The sequence below is a fragment of the Etheostoma spectabile genome, unplaced genomic scaffold (genome assembly GCF_008692095.1).
Source record: "Etheostoma spectabile isolate EspeVRDwgs_2016 unplaced genomic scaffold, UIUC_Espe_1.0 scaffold00018811, whole genome shotgun sequence".
Taxonomy (NCBI): Eukaryota; Metazoa; Chordata; class Actinopteri; order Perciformes; family Percidae; genus Etheostoma; species Etheostoma spectabile.
The window spans coordinates 40,491-58,809 of NW_022604486.1; the positions used below are offsets into that span (position 1 = coordinate 40,491).

Consider the following 18,319-nt stretch of genomic DNA (forward strand, 5'->3'; position numbering starts at 1 on the left):
CATGTTAAATAGGCTACTTGCAACACATTTTACTTACAACACCACAACTAAAAGAATGTTGTTATTTTGGAAAATTCATCAACTGACCTTCACAACCTCTCCTTGGACGGTGAGAAGCCCCCCCGCCCTGACAGCTTCCGTTATCGCCATGGTCACTGACGGCGGCCACTTCAAGAGGCGCGGATCGGAAGAATTGTGTATCTTTGGTCACATTAATTGAATATGGTGGCGCCTGGCCCCGCAGGGTGTACCCCCTCATAATATAACTTGATTCACATTTGATTTTTGAGGCAAATTCTTCAAATAACGTTATTTTCATGACAGAACTACCATCTGATACAATCACCAGTACATTTTCTTTAGACACCAATGGTCTAGCTTCTCCGCCCTCAAAGCTCCAGGACAGAACCCTTTTTTCTTGTTTGCTTATCAGCGCTGAGATATGAATTGGCGGGGGCCTGTGTACGGTGTCTCGGGTGTGCTTCTCAATATTTTATTCAAAGCCATTCTGAAACAAATAAACACAAAAAGGGAAGAAACTAATTAATATGACAGAAGACATCAGTAAAATAGCTCCCAGCCTCAGATGGATGAACTATATGCTGTATGCTTGGCCTATAGCTGCTCTGTCGAACTGCGGGATTTTTTCTTTCATGATGCTTCTGCCTTATCTCCATCGTTTAATTGTTCTTAATCTCCTTAAATGGCAGCTAATAGCCTTGGGATACCCACACCGGTTTAAGCGGCTAGGAAAATACATTTTTAAATTTTACTTTTCTTTTCCCCCATAAACCATGGTAGCTATAGACTCAACTCCTAACACCATGTTCTTTGAGTTACACACTCTTTAGTTTCACATGAGACAGGCGCAGTCTCTGTGGCGCAATAGGTCAGCGCAGTTGGCTGCTAGCCGAAAGGATGGTTGTTCAAGTCCACCCAGGGACGTTTGTTGCTTAAATAACCTGGAGTGAGCCAACTCTGGGGTTTATTCTTCTGCAGCCCAAAGATAACCCAAGTGGCCTTATGTCTCTCAGAAGGTACAGTTCTGCAAACCATGTACATATTAATCTTTGCGGTCATTGGTATGCAGGTCACTTGATGTAATACAAGCTAATACATAAGGCCCCACCCAACAGTTTTGTGATACGTGGCGTGCAACTGTATGTCAATGATTAAGCTTGTTGCTGTGACCAAGAAACCACCAGCAAAATGACTGATACATCATCAGTTCCCAAATTTTCTTAGATGCCAAATATTTGAATTGAAAGTCAGAATCCAATTGACATGTAGGCTAAGAAAAATACAATGCACGTCCAGCTTCTACATTTCCGCATGAATCAGCTACCCCAATTTCTGAGTAACAGGAAAATAGCCTGATAAGCATACATGTGCAGCTAAACTTCAAAAAGCCATAAAGCAAATACTTGTGGCTTAAAGATCGAGCTCCCGCTCATAAAGCATCAGACAGGCGCAGTCTCTGTGGCGCAATAGGTCAGCGCAGTTGGCTGTTAACCGAAAGGATGGTGGTTCAAGTCCACCCAGGGACGTTAGTTGCTATAATATCTTGGAGAGAGCCAACTCTGGGGTTTGTTCTGCAGGAGACCATAGAGCAGCAAACCATGTACATATTAAACCAAAAAAACACAAGTATCCTTTTAAAGAAGGAAAAAAAATAGATAAAACACAATTGTAAACTTGAGACTACCCTCACGCTTATTAGTCAATGTTAGTGCTACCTTTCTTGATCACCGTCAGTGTCACTCCCCTTCCCGACTCTATTTTTAGAGACGTTATCTTTCTTTCTCTTCTTCACACTAACTAAGCCAATTTAGTGCTGCCTTTCGTGTTTATTAACGACACTACACATTCACACTTTTTCTTTAAAGTGCTACCCTTTGAGTCTGCCTTTAATCTGTGACTGTCACAGATTGACAAGCTCATGGTAAATTCATAGTTTGCCGAGTGCTGATGGTTTTTCACATGTCTACAGAATATTCCTAATTCTGTGTTGTATGATGGTAGCTATTGACTCAACTCCTAACTTTCTTTGAGTTACACACTCTTTTGTTAAGGTCTCATATGCTAAAAAGGATGAACAATATGAAATATCACATTACAGAAAGCAATAATACTACTGCAAAGTGACAGACCCGACTGGCAGAATAACCCAAACGCAGACAAGGAGAAGTTCAATGAAAGTTTATTGAAACTAATCCGTGAACCAGATGACCAACCCAGGTGAAGCAGAGGAAAAAGCTGTGACAGCAGGGGAGTGAAGACAATCCGGAGGTGTTGAGCGTTAATGGTCCGTAGCAGGATTACTGGATGTGCAGACAGAGAGACAGACGTTACCAAATACGAATACAGACGTGAAGCAAACAAACAACCAGCAAAAGTCAGATGAGGCGCCAAACACATACTAGGTAGACTAACGATCCGACAGGGACTGGATGTCAGGTCACGGTATAAGAGCTGGTGGTGATGATGATGAGACACAGGTGGGTGCTGGTGATTAGGCTGAGCAGGAACAGGTGATGGTGATTAGGCTGAGCAGGAACAGGTGATGAGTGAAGGAGGCCACACCTCCCCAGGTTGCATGGCAACAGGAACCATGATGCACAGACCGAGACAACAAACATACAGACAGACAACAGGATCAGAGCGGGGGATGCCTAACAGCAAAGTAAGGCCCTGAGGCAAATCTTTGCTGGACATCACGATGGTTTTAAGTGGCCAAACCTTGAAGCCAAGGCAAAAAACTGCTCTCTATAAATGCTGGAGACACTGAATTTTCAACAAGAACTAGAGCTAAATGTGGTTAACATTAAATTAAATTTACCTCACGTCTTTTTTAGCTAAAAAAACTACAAAGAGTATTTTTTCCCCTTCCATCCACCACATTAACGTTACTTAAAGACGCTTTTCCTGTCACCCGACATATAGAATGGGTGTTTTTTTTTAAGAGACATAGTCTAATGTTAACATTAGATCCTACTAAAACTAGATGGGCAAATGTAAAGGTAACGGTTTAACGTTAACTTTACCTCCACTAGTATATATGCTAGGCCTATAACATAGCTGTAATAAGTTGTGCTTAATCATTCTAAAACACTGACAAACCAACCAACAGAATCGGGAACATAACGTTAGCATTAACCGGAGGTAACGTTAGCCAAAATGCAGCAACAGCTAGCTCATAAGCTAGCAGCAACCTTAAACTTCCAGAATATGGGTTACATTGTATTTCAGGCAATGGTCTGACAGTGAAGTAAAAAAGATGTCCCGAACAGCGCATGTAAAACGAGTTGTGTTAGCTTTACCAAACATCGTTATTAAAGCTAGCTTATCCTCATTGCATAGCGTTAGTTACGGTCCACGTGTTTGTTACGATGTGGAAAGAACATATGTGCAGGTAGTGTGGCCGAGTGGTCTAAGGCGCTGGCTTTAGGCTCCATGCTCTCTGGAGGCGTGGGTTTAAATCCCACAACTGCCACTTTTCTATGTTATATAACTGGAAAGCAACCAATTTGATCACTTGGAGTTGTACATGTTACGTTCAACATTGAACTCCTATGACAAACCTTGTGAAGTATCTAAAGTCATAAGAGCCGACTTGGTAGACTCCTTATTGACTCTGCTATTTATATCTGTACTGGCAATGCCCTGTTTTTAAATGGCCACTTTGAAGGGGCGCATGTCGGCCGTCAGGGTAGCGATACGTTACCTATACCATCCAAAGACTCAGACTGTAGTTATGTGTTAGATGCCCGTGTATGTTTAACGTGTTCATATGTTTCGTTAATTTTCCCGATGTTTAAAATCTTCAGTTAACCTAGCCATTCTCCACTTCCCCACAGTAATCCCGTAGCTGTTTTGTGCGCACGTTTTAAATTAACCCAGATAAGGAGCAAGCAAAATTGTAATAGAGCATGTAGGCTATTTTTCATATTCTGCTTCAACTGCACGCAGCAGAAAAAACTGGGAAAAAATAGGAGGAACAAACGAGCAGGACATGACTTTCCTTGTTCATTGGTCTAGGTTTATGATTCTCGCTTAAAGTGCGATAGGTCATGGATGAGACTACTTTGCATAGAAGTGGAGGCATGGATTGAATAATCTGGGTTATTTGTTGAGTGTGATGGAAAAGATAGTCATCGGCCTGGGAAATTCATCCCGATATTACTATCACTTTTTACTGACAAAATCAAGTCTGTGTTTTGGTAAAAATGTTTTGTTTCAAATGTTTCCTGTTGTCAAATGAGATCTGAAAGCTGAATCGGGCCGTGGAGCCGTGAAAAGACCCCATGCCAATCTACCTGACCATAGCCTTTCAAGTCAGTGACAAATCCAAGCTGCATTTCCTTTTTACCAATGTTCAATTTCCAATTTTGGTCAAATGTTTTGCTTCAAAAGTAGTCTTTAGTCCAATATAATCAGAAAGCTCAATCTGGCAGTGGAGCCATAAAAACACCACATACCAAACTACTTAACAATTGCCTTTCGAGTCACTGACTGATCACATTTACTTGATGGAAAATTGCTAATAAGATGTTTTTACGTGGCTCGTTGGTCTAGTGGTATGATTCTCGCTTTGGGTGTGAGTGGTCCCGGGTTCAACTCCTGGACGATCCCTGAGGGCAGGAGCTCTTACAACCCTAATCTGTAATTTAAAATCCAGTTTATTGTTAATTTAACACAGATTAGGAGCAAGCAAAATTGTAGTACAGCATGTTGGCAATTTTCATGTCCTGCTTCAACTGAAAGTAATAGAAAAAACTGGGAAAAGATATGAGGAACAATGAGCAGGACATGACTCTCCTTGTTCATTGGTCTAGGGTTTATGATTCTTTCTTAGGGTGCGATAGGTCCTGGATGAGACTACTTTGCATAAAAGTAGAGGAATGGATTGAATAATCTGGTTTATTTATTGAATATGATGGAAAAGAGTGTCACACGCGAGGCAAATTCATCAAAATACTACTATCACTTCTTAGTGGCAAAATCAAGTCGCTTTCCAGCCGCTGCATTTATCAATGTACGATCATTCTTACGCTCTGATTGGTGTGATACAAACGTTTCATGAATATCATGTAAAGCCTGTCGTAAAATGATTTCTGCGCTCATATCTACCCCACCTCTTTTTTTTGTTTCATGTTATGTCTCGGCCAGAAGTATTATGCTTTTGGGTCGTCCGTCCATCTCTACATCAGAATCAGAAATTCTTGATTGATCCCTGAAGGGAAACTTTAGAAAAGACTACTCCTTCGAGCAGGATTTGAACGAGCAACCTAAGGATTTCAGCTTTATGCCTCTACAGTCCGCCGCACTGCCAACAGAGCTACTGTAGGAAGCTAGTAGATGAACACACACTTCCCATTCTTGTGAATGTGATAACACAGGACCCCCTGGAGGGACTTTCAGTGATAGAGCACACTTTCAGTCTCAATGCCCAGATGTATTACAAGATTTGAAGTGAACATTGTATTGCCCAGCGATGGTGGTATAGCATGGCTACCTAGGTTCGATTCCCAGCCATCGCAGTAGCTTTCTTTGAGTGATGTTACTTGCTTTATTTACAAGAAGTCAGCAGAAAGGTTACTTGCCCAACCTGGTTTGATAAAACATTAGATCTCTTTGGGCTGCATGATTATGGCCAAAATTATAATCACGAATATTTTGATCAATATGTAGATCACGATTTGTTGATTTTCTACTCCAAAGTGCTGGAAAGGAAGGTTTCACCAATCATTGAACCTCAGGTTAACAAGGAACAATCTCAGCAAGGTGATTGATGGATGATCCTAGTTACTTCACCAAGTTCAGCCCAAATGACACAGCTGTAAGACATCACATTATGCATCACATATGCTGATGGCAGTGGTGGGATTTGAACCCACGCCTCCAGAGAGACTGGAGCCTTAATCCAGCGCCTTAGACCACTCAGCCACACTACATGCAAGTAGCATCTTCCCACATCGTGACAAACACAGGGACCGTAACTAACAGTATGCTTGTCAATGTTATTGGAAAAAAAACCTTTGCAAGGAAAAAGCCAATACTTTATTAAAAACTGCCAATACTTTATTAAAAAACTTTGTCACTCTTTATCATTTTTCTCTGGCATTGTTGATTTTAGAATATTGCAACCAGCATTAAGTGAGTAGGTTTAGGTCTGTGTGAATATGGGCTGAGCATTTACCTGGGCTGAATTTGTGAACATCTTCTTTTGCATATTCACTGTAAAGAGCCATTACTCCTCCAACTGGCAACTATTGTTCCAGAGACAATAGGATATACAGTTTTAGATTGCAAGGTAACTGTCCAAGACCAAAGACTACACGGAAATACCTCAAGTGATCAAAACAGTTTGTCAAAATTCGCAGAACAGATATAAAACCAATCTTTAAAATATGTTCATGTACCATTCAAAAAGTAAAATTATGAAACACACTATTTCAGTCAGCCATTGCATCCACACTGCTGCTGTATGTGGACTGTGGCTTCTGCGTCAGTGAGGGGTCCAGCAAGCTGCAGACAAGGTTTGGGGAGTGGCCAGACCAAAGGAGGCCACCATCAGCCTCATTGAGCGGCTGCTGCAGGAGCTAGGAGGGGCAAACGGGAGGGACCTCATGGGGTTTGCCTCTGCAGGACCAGGAGCGCATGGAGCACATCTGGCGTATGCAGCAACGCCACGTCAAGTGCATCCAGGACCTGCCTGGTGTGCAGCTTTATACAGAGACAGGTACCACCAAGAAGGGGGGTGTTGTCCTGAACAAGTAACGCTGTGCCAGAGGGTCCACGTCTCTGGAATCATTTCATTGCCATCTGAACAGGTTCATTTCAGGTTGGTGTCTCCTTTACAGTATTTTCTTAATTCCTTACAGTATATCATAAACACCCAGTATAGTCTTTTATTAAAAAAATCATTAGATTGGAAAGCTAGACCTTTTTAATGGACTATTAATATCTTATTGTTTTCTCAGGAACCAGTGCAAATGCGCTGAATTTCCAGCTTTACCTCCTGGAAGGCCTGAACAGGTGGAACAGGATCGGGGGAGTGCTGCGGTGACCAGTAGGCCATCGTCTCTGCTCACCTACGCCGGGCATGTGACCCAGTGCGTCAACAGCAGCAGCTTGAAGGTGTTTGGCCGGCCATTTGTGCCAAACTTCAGGCCACCCTCCAAATCTACTGGTATGCTAATGTAATAATAACTGTCTACCTAGTACAGTGAGGAAAATAAGTATTTGAACACCCTGCTATTTTGCAAGTTCTCCAACTTAGAAATCATGGAGGAGTCTGAAATTGTCATCGTAGGTGCATGTCCACTGTGAGAGACATAATTTAAAAAAAAAAAATCCAGAAATCACAATGTAGGGTTTTTAAACTATTTCTTTGAGAAGTGGGAGAACTTGCAAAATAGCAGGGTGTTCAAATACTTATTTTCCTCAATGTATGAGGAAAAATGTATTTTTAACAGGCAGAAACCTCAGACTAAAACTGACTCATGGTGGGCAGTCATCTGACACAACCAGTTGGGGGAGAGAGAGAGAGAGAGAGAGAGAGAGAGAGAGAGAGAGAGATTATAGATCAATAGTATTGATTATAGATCGTGTTTTGCGCATGCATTTTCAATTCAATTTTATTTATAGTATCAATTCATAACAAGAGACACTTTACAGATAGTGTAGGTCTAGACCGAACTCCAGAATATACAAGGACCCAACAGTTCTAGTAGTTTCCTCCAGAGCAAGCAACAGTGCGACAGTGGCGAGGAAAAACTTCCTTTTAGGCAGAAACCTCGGTCAGACCCAGGCTCTTGGTAGGCGGTGTCTGACGGACCGGTTGGAGTTAGAATGAAGAGTGGAATTAACAAAAATAGAAAAAATAGTAGTTTGTAGCAGTTCTTTGTAGTAGTTCATGGCATAGCAGGGCACTGTGGGCATTACAAGGCACAGCAGGAGAATTTTTTGAAAAATCTCATAAAGTTGTTACTACTAAGAGCTCTGGGAATACTTGGCTCAGTAGAGCTGTGACCATCCGTCAGCCTGGCTACAGTGCTGAAAAGAAACCTCACTTCACTTTGTTCACCATTGCATTGTTTTCTGAACCGGAGCTACAATACAGCTACTTCTACAGTCTATGGTTAAGGTCACATTTATATTCAGATTATGTAAAAATATATGTCACAAAGGTTCCGTAGTGTAGTAGTTATCACGTCTGCTTTACACGCAGAAGGTCCTGGGTTCAATCCCCAGTGGAATCAGACTTACGGTTTGAAGTGAGAACTATACCCTCTTGCCACCTGACTTGCTTTAAAGGTGCTCTAAAGACGTTTTGTCTCTTCTCTGAAAGACGTCTTAAGTTCTGATTTAACAATGGGGAAACCCAACTATTTACCTTTGTGGGGTGGTTGAATGGTGTTTACTGTGAGAATGGTTGATGGTCGTTCAGACTTGGCGTTGGGCATCTCCAAGAACCATAACGAGTGTCAGAACTGAAGACTTGGTTGAAGCTGCTCCAAAGACATTTCGTCTCCTATCTGAAAGTCAACTTCAGTTCTTTTGCTTTTTCATTGGTTTCACTTTTCAGAACCTGAGCTAAATCCATTATTTTTACAGTATGGTTCAGATCTCATTTACACACCAGTCATGTTACCATATTTAAGGTTTAAAGTAAGAACTATGTTCTGTTACAACTTGGCAGGCGTCTCTTTAAAAGTCTTTAGAAGGGAGTGAATGACAATCAAATAAAAGCCCCTAATTATTTCTTAGTTCTGACTTGGCAGGGAAACCAAGCTATTTACCTTTGTTGGTTGTTGACTGGTGTTTTGTGTGAGAATGGTTGATGTCGTTCAGACTTGGTTTCACTTTTCAAAACAGGAGGTCCAACCATTATTTCTACAGAATGGTTCAGATCACATTTATACACCAGAAAGTCCTGGGTTCAACCCCCAGTGGATCCAGACTTATGGTTTGAATTAAGAACTCTGCCCTGTTACCACCTGGCAGGCATCAGTTGAAAAGCCTTCAAAAGTGATTGAATGACAATCAAATAAAAGCCCCTAATTATGCCTTTGAAGGTTTTCAGTCAACCAGGCCATATCCATATCTTATTCAGAGAAAAGTTAAACTTAAAGGAAACTATACTTGCTTTAAAGGTGCTCTAAGACGTTTTGTCTCCATTCTGAAAGACGTCTTAAGTTCTGACTTAACCACAGGGAAACCCAGCTATTTACCTTTGTGGGGTGGTTGAATGGTTGATGGTTGTTCAGACTTGGCCTTGGGCATCTCCAATAACCATAACAGGTGTTTTTACCACAGCCAGGAGCGCTAACCATGGAACCCCTAGCGATCATCTTGAAAAAGAACCCACAGAGGTTAAATAGCTGAGTTTCTCTACCGTTGATTCAGAACTGAAGACTTGGTTAAAGGGGCAATAAGGACCTTTGGTCTCTTTTCGGAAAGACTTCTTAAGTTCTTTCGTTTTTGTATTGGTTTTACTTTTCAGAACCTGAGCTCCATCCATTAGTTTTACAGTATGGTTAAGATCATATTTATATGCCAGTCATGTTACGGTTAACCCTGTCATAGAGGTTCCATAGTGTAGTAGTTATCACGTCTGCTTTACACGCAGGAGGTCCTGGGCTCAAGCCCCAGTGGAACCAGAATTTTGGTTTGAAGCAAGAACTCTGTCTTGCTCCCACCCGGCAGACGTTAGTTGTAAAGTTAACAACAATCGAATAAAAGCCCACAATTATGTCTTTCAAGGTTCTCTGTCAACCAGGTCATAGATATCCAGAGAACGGTAAAACCTAAAATAAACTGGACTTTCTTAAAGGTTCTCCAAAGACCTTTCATCTCCCACTGTTGGCAGTGTACCCATGGTTGTACTATCACTGGATTATGGATGGGCTTTGTTGTTTGTCTACTGATGTATGTCAAAGGAATGAGACTGTTCTTGCTTTAAACAGAGGTTCCATAGTGTAGTAGTTATCAGGTCTGCTTTACACGCAGAAGGTCCTGGGTTCAATCCCCAGTGGAATCAGACTTATGGTTTGAAGTATGAACTATGTCTTGTTACTAGGGATGAGCGAGTACAGCATTTTCTGTATCTGTTTACCACATGAATTATCTGTATCCGGGTCCGTACTCGGACTGGGCGGGGCCTAACCCGGAAGTAGTCAGGTTTAACCCGGAAGTGGGTCAGGTTGTCTTGAAATGTTAATTTAAGCATGCAATTGATATGAGTTGATCATAAATTGTTAAAGGGGTGATAGAATGCAAAACCGATTTTACCTTGTCATAGGTGAATAACGACAGTTCAGTGGGTAAATAGGACATACATAAAAGCTTTAAATCCCATTGACATGCCTTTCCTCTGAATATCCCACATTTTGAAACTGCCGCTGAAAACGGGCGAATCCCAACAAAGCTAAAAGATGACGTCAGGATCTCAGAACCATTAGTTTTGTCACGCCCATAGACGTATAAGGAGAACGGTCCAGCCCCAACAATAACATACAGGCCACTGACCTGAGACCAGCTCCTAATGTTGCTGGCGTTAGGTCAATTAGATGTCCGACTGAGAACGCTGCTCCTGTACTCTGACGGGATTTACTAAGAAGAAAGTTTGGAATATTTTCCAGGATATTGACAATAAACCAGGGTCGTAAATGCAGACTTCCAGACTGTACAGGGAACGGAGACGCTTCTCATAGCTAGTCTTCCCAAGGAAGCAACCACTCGACGGGCATGGCTGCTGTTTATAAGGAGATCCCAGGGAACTTTTCCCCCAAAGACAGTTTTCAAAACTTCTGACAATTTAAAGCAGGATTTGCTAAGCTGCGGTTGCTGTTCCGACTGTCTGGTCATCCCAACCACAAGCTGGAAGTATGATTTCGTCGGTAACAGTAACATTAGCAATGCTAACGTAGCCTGTAGCTAGCATAGGCTGAATGTGTGTTGATCAACTGTAATGGCAAAGGGGCTAACGTTTCATTTTCCTAACTGTTCCATTCGAATAAATACCCTGTGTTGTCATGTAGCTCCATCTATAGTTCACAATGCATGTTTGTCCACTTTGGCATGCTAATGTTTATTGTATTTCAGCAAGAAAGCTAACTGCAGCTGAGTAGAATCCTGATAGTTTGGTTGCTAGCTAGCGTTAAGCTGTAACGTTACTCAGCTAGCTAGCTAGCTCTGTTATCCCGTTTGCTTCGACAACAGAACTGGAAACGTTATAATTTCATATGATATCGAGTCAATCTCGTGAAAACGGTGTGTATATAGACTGCAATGTATTGATTGTTTTGTTTTATTTCAGAGTAACGCTACATCACAAGGACAAGACATGAAAGATGCAGCTTGCTAAACAGATGCTCCAAGTGTGGCATCTAGGAGGACACAACTGTCTCATAAGACATCAAGACCTCACATATCATACAAGGTAACCTTTCTACTTATTCTTAAAAACCAGACGTCTTATGGTGTTTGTGTAGCATTGTGACTGGGTAGCATTTAGCAGAGCAGTTTTATCTAACAATGTTACCATGATGAGTGAGTGACTTTTATCAAATATGTGAGCCATTACCAACACATTAGTGAATTATTTAAAGTAGGAATAGAACTATTCATCTGGATTATCACTGATTGGTCTGATCTCAATCAATTGCATTTCCTTTTGTGGGGGAGGCTGGTGAAAATAATTTGGACAATGGGTAGGAATGTGTTTGTATACAACAGTTATGACTGAATGCTAGACTGTGTGTTGAAGATGCCTTTTGCAGGTATGTACATGCACTATGAACTTTGTCATTCAACAAAACAAGTCTTTAGAAAAGGCAAATGTTAATGGAGGGACAAATTGTCTGCAGAAACTAGTTTTGTTCATTGAAGGAGTGAGACACAAACATGGTCTAGAGACATCAAGCCTAATGGCCGGCCATATAAATGTAAATCATTTCAGTTTGAAGCTGCTCCCACTGTAAGACACTTGTAACAACACTGGTTAGAGTACAGCTTTGGCACAGCTTAGAGGTTTAGCAACTGCTTTTGCTGTGAATCAACTGGAGTATTTTGCTTGGTGTGTGTAAAAGGTAATACAGTTATGTTTAAACATTTGTTTTTTGTTTGATTGTATCTTGCAGCCACAACGGAAGACAGCCAGACGTCTGTTCCCAAAGGCCAAAAGGGGAGGTTACACCGTCAAAGAAGTGAAGACAGAGCCAAAAGTTTGTAAGTTTAAATATTTTTTTTATTACAAACAAAAAATACAAAATTGCATCTTATAGGCACTCAAAATAACTTTTCACACACTGCAAACAACAAATCTGAATGTGCAATGGTATAGGTGCTAAAAATGACTTTTCACACACAACAGGCTATGTCTTAGACCTGATGAGACTGGTGTTCGAGAAGATCATCCATCCCCCTTCCATATCTGGAAGCAGTCCGGCAGATTCATGGGCCCCAGGACCTTTGTGCTCAGCTCGACAGGCACCCAACCCGACATACTGCCCTGAAGCCTCCAGAAACTCCCTCCGTATACGCAGCACGATACAGACACTTCTACCAAGAAAATCCCAGCACCAGCTCACAAAAGTCCTATAGGCCCTGGGTCTGCATTGCCTACAAAGAGAACAGGGTGTAGTGGACAATCACATTTTTTAGATTTAAGAGTAATGATAATTGTTTTGAAACAAAATAAAGTTTTTAATTTTGTTGTCTTGATAATACTGTGTTTTTGTAATAATGCTGAATCAATAATCAATGGGTATTGTTATAAACATTTTATTTATATACTTGAACTGCTAACAGTGGTATCAAATTGGCCTCACCTTTCCATCCATCTGATTCTCAACTGGCCATGGTCAACTCTGTAAATATTCATTGCATTTTGCAAAGAATATATATTGAGGCACGGATGAAGGCCAGGATGGTGAGTCATACAGGTGATTTCCTCAGGAATCTAGGTCATTCTTATTCTTCTGACCTGTAAAAACAAACCTAATAAGCCTGTTGTTATTTCATAATGTTGAATGAGCAGAAAGCATAAAGTAGCTTGAGTTAATGTATCTCTAGTTTTATTTAACTGAGGTATTTATTGGCTAAATATATTTTCTCTCTCCTGGGGCATGTGTGCACAGTTTCCACAAGTACACCTGCCAAGGTAAGATACTACATGTTAAGAAGGTAATAATCTCATAGTCAGATGATCTAATCTGCATGATAGTAGTTCGAAGATAACATTAGACGTAGCATACAAACTGAACAGAAAAAGGCTCCTGTGCAGCTAAATGGACGTCCTGTTGTAAGATAACATTACTACTACGTGGTAAAGAATGTACATAACTCATAATCACAATCAATCACTATTCAGCAGGAGAGTATACGGTAACAAATGTTACAATGTGACTACGAGACTTTCGTTGTGAGCAGCTCTATGAACTGGCCACTAACTTTTCTGCCAACTGGACATCTTGACTGAAATTGCGAGGGTACAAGTTGTAAAATATTTGTCCGTGTGCAAAAAGTTATGTTGCTTACAATACTAAAACGGGGCTAATACAAAGTTATTCTTAGGCTACAACACTGAAGTGGGAGCAACTAGTGTGACAACAAACCTGTAATGTTGAAAAGCAAGTAAATGCTAAATGACAAAACTTACCAGTCTGAAGAAGTCATTTCCAATCTACTGGCAGGTTGCTCCTCGATATCAGATCCTTCCTCTGATTCAGGCTCAAATAGATACGGTAACCATGCTATCGCCACCTTGGATGTTTTAGTCATGTTTGTGTGCCGCAGCAAAGCTCGTTGCACAACAACCAATCAGCGCGCAGCTTATTTAAATATTCATGAGCAGACCATATAAGGCAGAAAAGCTCTCGTTTCAAGCCAGGTCAATTTAGCAGGGTGGTGTGAGGGCCAAAAGAACAGCAAAAACAACATTTTTAGCCCAACAAATGTTACATACCCTATCAGGAGACCTCAAAGAACAGCGTGATATACTCTATACAACCATTCTATCACCCCTTTAAGGCAAAGGCTAAATAAAAATACATTTTATTTATATAGTGCTTTACATGGTAGGCTAGTCAAAGACACTTTACAGTAAAACCAGCACATTTATCACATAAAAATAGAAACATGAAACTAGCACATTTAAAGCAATTAAAACACAGTGTAGCCTACAACTTTGTAAAAATGTAGAGTGACTAGTAGGCTAAATAGATAGTTTTACATCCATACACATTCAGTCGGTCCGCTATAGTCTGTTGGGCTTTTTCTCTCCGTTTGAGCCGTATTTCCCTTTCTGCATGTTATATGCTTCCCCTCCTCGTTACTTTCCGTTAGAAGCTGCTGCTCATTGGGTGAAACATATGGCGCATGCGTATTCTCCATCTCCGCATCAGTAAATCTGTGATCTACACTGTGGTCTAAATAAGAAAGCCGTGAACGTGCACTTATCCTGGCTATCTACACCTGGCTTGACATAGCTCCACCTGTTCATCCTGGCTCGGCAAACGTGCAACCGATTAAGCCGCGATGAGCGGATCACAAGTCAAGATGCGTTTTTCCCACTTATCCTGGATATCTTTATTCTACTTTTGTGCAACAGACCCCAGGTCTCCCACACAAAAGGCATGTGTCATTACCACTGCACCGCCACCAAATCATCTGCTCAGTGAGCTATACATTGTAATATATGATGACACAGAGATGGAGACAGACAGACATACAGAGCATTGCAGTGTCTGGGAAATGGTTGTGTGTATGTCAATGTCAATGTCAATTTTATTTCTATAGCACATTTAAAAACAACAACAGTTGACCAAAGTGCTGAACAGGGTTGGTATCAAATACATAAATAACAAGTGTAAAATCACTCCAACCAAAATACATTACAGGGAGACAAACAACACTTTAAAATATCTCAATCCAGGGGCCTGTTGCACAAAAGTAGAATAAAGATATCCAGGATAAGTGAAAAAGCGCGGCTTGACTTAGTGTGACCTGCTCATCGCGGCTTAATCGGTTGCACGTTTGCCGAGCCAGGATGAACAGGTGGAGCTATGTCAAGCCAGGTGGAGATAGCCAGGATAAGTGCTCGGGATAAGTGCACGTTCACGGCTTTCTCAGATAGATCACGTTATCGATCACAGATTTACTGATGCAGAAATGAGAAGACGCATGCGCCAAATGTTTCACCCAATGAGCAGCAGCTTCTAATGGACAGTAACGAGGAGGAAGAATATGCAAAAAGGGAAATACGGCTCTTATCAAACGGAGAAAAAAAGCCCAACATAGCGGACCCGACTGAATGTGCGGGGGTTTAAAAATATAGCCTTTGCCTCAAAAGAGAGCAGAGGGAACTAATGTTCCTCGGGAAATGGACCCTACGGACTTTAGGCTTAATTTCAAACCCTTATTCACAACGTGAGAACATGTTTTACAACCATGCACAAATCACTATAAGATATTCCTAATTCTTTGTACAATTAATGTTCATACAGAACAATCATGATTGTTCAACAACTAGAAAAAGAAGTAAGTGACTTCAATACACGCTGTGAGCATATATGTAAACAATATTCATGTTTTTTTATTCTTCTGACCAGTGGCCGCACCAAAATAAAAAGATTAAGAAGCATTGTGGTGTTCCCGGTGTGATGACTGTAAACTACACTACATACGTATATAGGCCACGTTATTGGTCCAGGGATGTGAGACTAATTGAGAAGGTTATGAAACCAATGTATGCTATAATAAAAAAAAATAGGCCCACTTATTAAGGAGTAACACAAACTACTCTTTATTAGAGAAGGACAAGCAACGAGAAAATGAAAAAATGAATGTATTGGTCTCTGACCAGTCTGCCATTAAAATCATATCTGGGAATATCGCTATCGTCACACTTAATCTCCGGAGCGCATCCTGTATAAACCTGAAGCTGAGACCACGGACGTTGCGCCGCTCATCTCTACTTTTACAGAGAGAGACGCTGACGCGACTCGTAGGTCTGCAGGCAGCGGCCACCGGGCAGCGGCCACCGGGCAGCGGCCACCGGGCAGCGGCCACCGGGCAGCGGCCGCACGCCAGGCAGCCTCGACACAGTGCCGTCCCACCGGGAAAAGTCCCACTCCACATCAGGGTGCCAGTGCAACCATTCCTAACATCTAAACGTAGTAGTGTTTAAATCCAACTCGCGACAACAACAGTGACAAGTAGCTAATGCATATTAATAAAAATAAAGCAGAACACATGCAGAAGACAACGGAATAACTGTTAAACACGTTTATTTCGGATCAGACGGCAGCTGATTTAACACATGAGACTCCAGGATTAATCTTAGCCCGGCTGTTAGCCTGCTCTGGACCAGGCTAGCCGCAAAGAATAAATCTCCATGGTTACTTGGCTGGGCTTAATTCAATCTGGTTTCGTGCAACCGAGTCCAAGCTAAATTCATCCAGGATAACTTGAATATCCCGGCTTAATCCCTTATCCTGGTTTCGTGGCCCCAGGTTAACGAGGGTTAAAAGCCACAGCAAACAGGTGCGTCTTCAGCAGTGATTTAAATGTTTGTAAGGTCTGTGTATCTCTGTGTGTGCGTGTATGTGTGTGTGTGTCTGAGATAGAGAAACAGACACAGACAGACATAGATGTTGACAGACAGACATACAGCGTATGGTTGCCTTGGAGACTAAGACCAATAGGAAGCCTTTAATCTCTGTGAGGTCATCTCTTTGATCTGTAATCAGTTAACGACTGTACCTGTCACCAGCTATTCAGACACTGAATAAGCTCTCAAACTAACGGTCATAACGCCAAAAGGATACGTGATATCGATAAAAATAACCTTTGTGAATGTATTGATATAAAATTCATGTGGATAAACTTAGAAATGTGGGCATTTCAGCGATTTAAAAAAGTGCTTCGCTCTGCGTTTTGCTCAGAAATGTAGACGATGTTTAACATGGCAGTGAATGGAGGAAGATTTGGAACTGTTGGCATTTGAAAGCTTGCCGAGCAAAAAGTGTCATTCATATCGCATGAATGAGCACATTAGCTGAAACTAGACAAGAATACCTACGTTTTGATGAATAAATTGTCCATGAGAAGTTAGAATTGTTGGCATGGGAGCAAGTTATAGAGAGAGAACCAAGATGATTTTTTTTAATCACTCCACACATACTTAATACACAGACATTATAAATGTAGAAAAATCCTAAAATGTACATTGTACTTAAACTGCTTTTTCACTTTAATATTAAAATGTTTAAAAGCTAAAGGTTTGAAAAAGCATAAATAGAAAAAAAGTTTGAATGTCCCATCATCGGCTGAAAATTTGAAAAGTTGAATGGTTTAAATAGCTGAAAGTAAGCAGAAGTTGGAGAGCCAAAAACATAATTGAGAGTGTATTTAGTACAGTAGCTCAACGGTTCTCAACCTGGGGATCAAGACCCCCAAGAGGGTCACACCTAATTTCTAGGGGAATCATCAGATAGTTGGGGAGAAAAAAAACATTTTAGACTGGGGAATGGTTTTTAAATGACTAAGTTTGGTACCTGGAACAGAGAAAAGGGTCTGACGGTGGGTCGAGAACAAATAAAAATGTAAAGACAATTAAACGGTTTTAAAATCAAGTATTAGTTGTCTGGACAAGTTGGGCCTAAATGAAGAGTCCTTCTGCAGACTGGTTGCATCTCCATTTAGCAGTCATGTGTCTGACACACGCAGAGCATTAAAGCAGGAGCCACTATTTGCATGTTGGTGACAGCCAGACTCCAGACTCTAGTTCCCGATTCAGTTATGCTTTGGACTCACACCATTCCCACCAGCTGCAGCATTAACGGCAAACTAATTATTGAGAATATTTAGTCATGAGTTTTAATCCCACAGAGTTTAAATTGAACCTTCCAACAGAAAAATAGATACAAATGTGCACTACAAAGACAAGATATTTATTGTTAAAATTAATCAACTTTATTGGTATTTTTTGCAAATATTCACTTATTTTAAATGTGATACCCGCAACACTTTCCAAAAAGCTGTGACGGGCCACAAAAGACTGGGGAAGTTGAGGAATGCAAAAAAAAAAAAAAAAAAACACCTGTTTGGAACATTCCACAAGTAAACAGGGTAATTGGAAACAGCTGTGTCATGATTGGGTATAAAAGGAGAATCCCCCCCCGAAGGCTTAGTCATTATTCACAAGCAAGGATGGGAATACTTTGTCAACAACTGCGTAAGTTGTTTAAAAAGACTGTTTAGACTATTGGTTCATGTAAAATTAGGAATTAAGTTTAATTACTGCTGAAGA

The 18,319-nt window shown here is 41.0% G+C and overlaps 4 non-coding genes across 4 annotated transcripts; all 4 read left to right on the forward strand.

The window, feature by feature from the left end:
• The first annotated feature begins 4,560 nt into the window (after positions 1-4,560).
• Positions 4,561-4,632, forward strand: trnap-ugg (transfer RNA proline (anticodon UGG)). The gene has a single exon. It is a non-coding gene; the product is annotated as a tRNA-Pro (tRNA).
• Positions 4,633-8,191: 3,559 nt separating this feature from the next.
• Positions 8,192-8,264, forward strand: trnav-uac (transfer RNA valine (anticodon UAC)). Its single transcript has one exon. It is a non-coding gene; the product is annotated as a tRNA-Val (tRNA).
• A 1,328-nt stretch (positions 8,265-9,592) lies between these two features.
• trnav-uac (transfer RNA valine (anticodon UAC)) lies at positions 9,593-9,665 on the forward strand. Its single transcript has one exon. It is a non-coding gene; the product is annotated as a tRNA-Val (tRNA).
• A 307-nt stretch (positions 9,666-9,972) lies between these two features.
• Positions 9,973-10,045, forward strand: trnav-uac (transfer RNA valine (anticodon UAC)). The gene has a single exon. It is a non-coding gene; the product is annotated as a tRNA-Val (tRNA).
• The last annotated feature ends 8,274 nt before the right edge of the window (positions 10,046-18,319 follow it).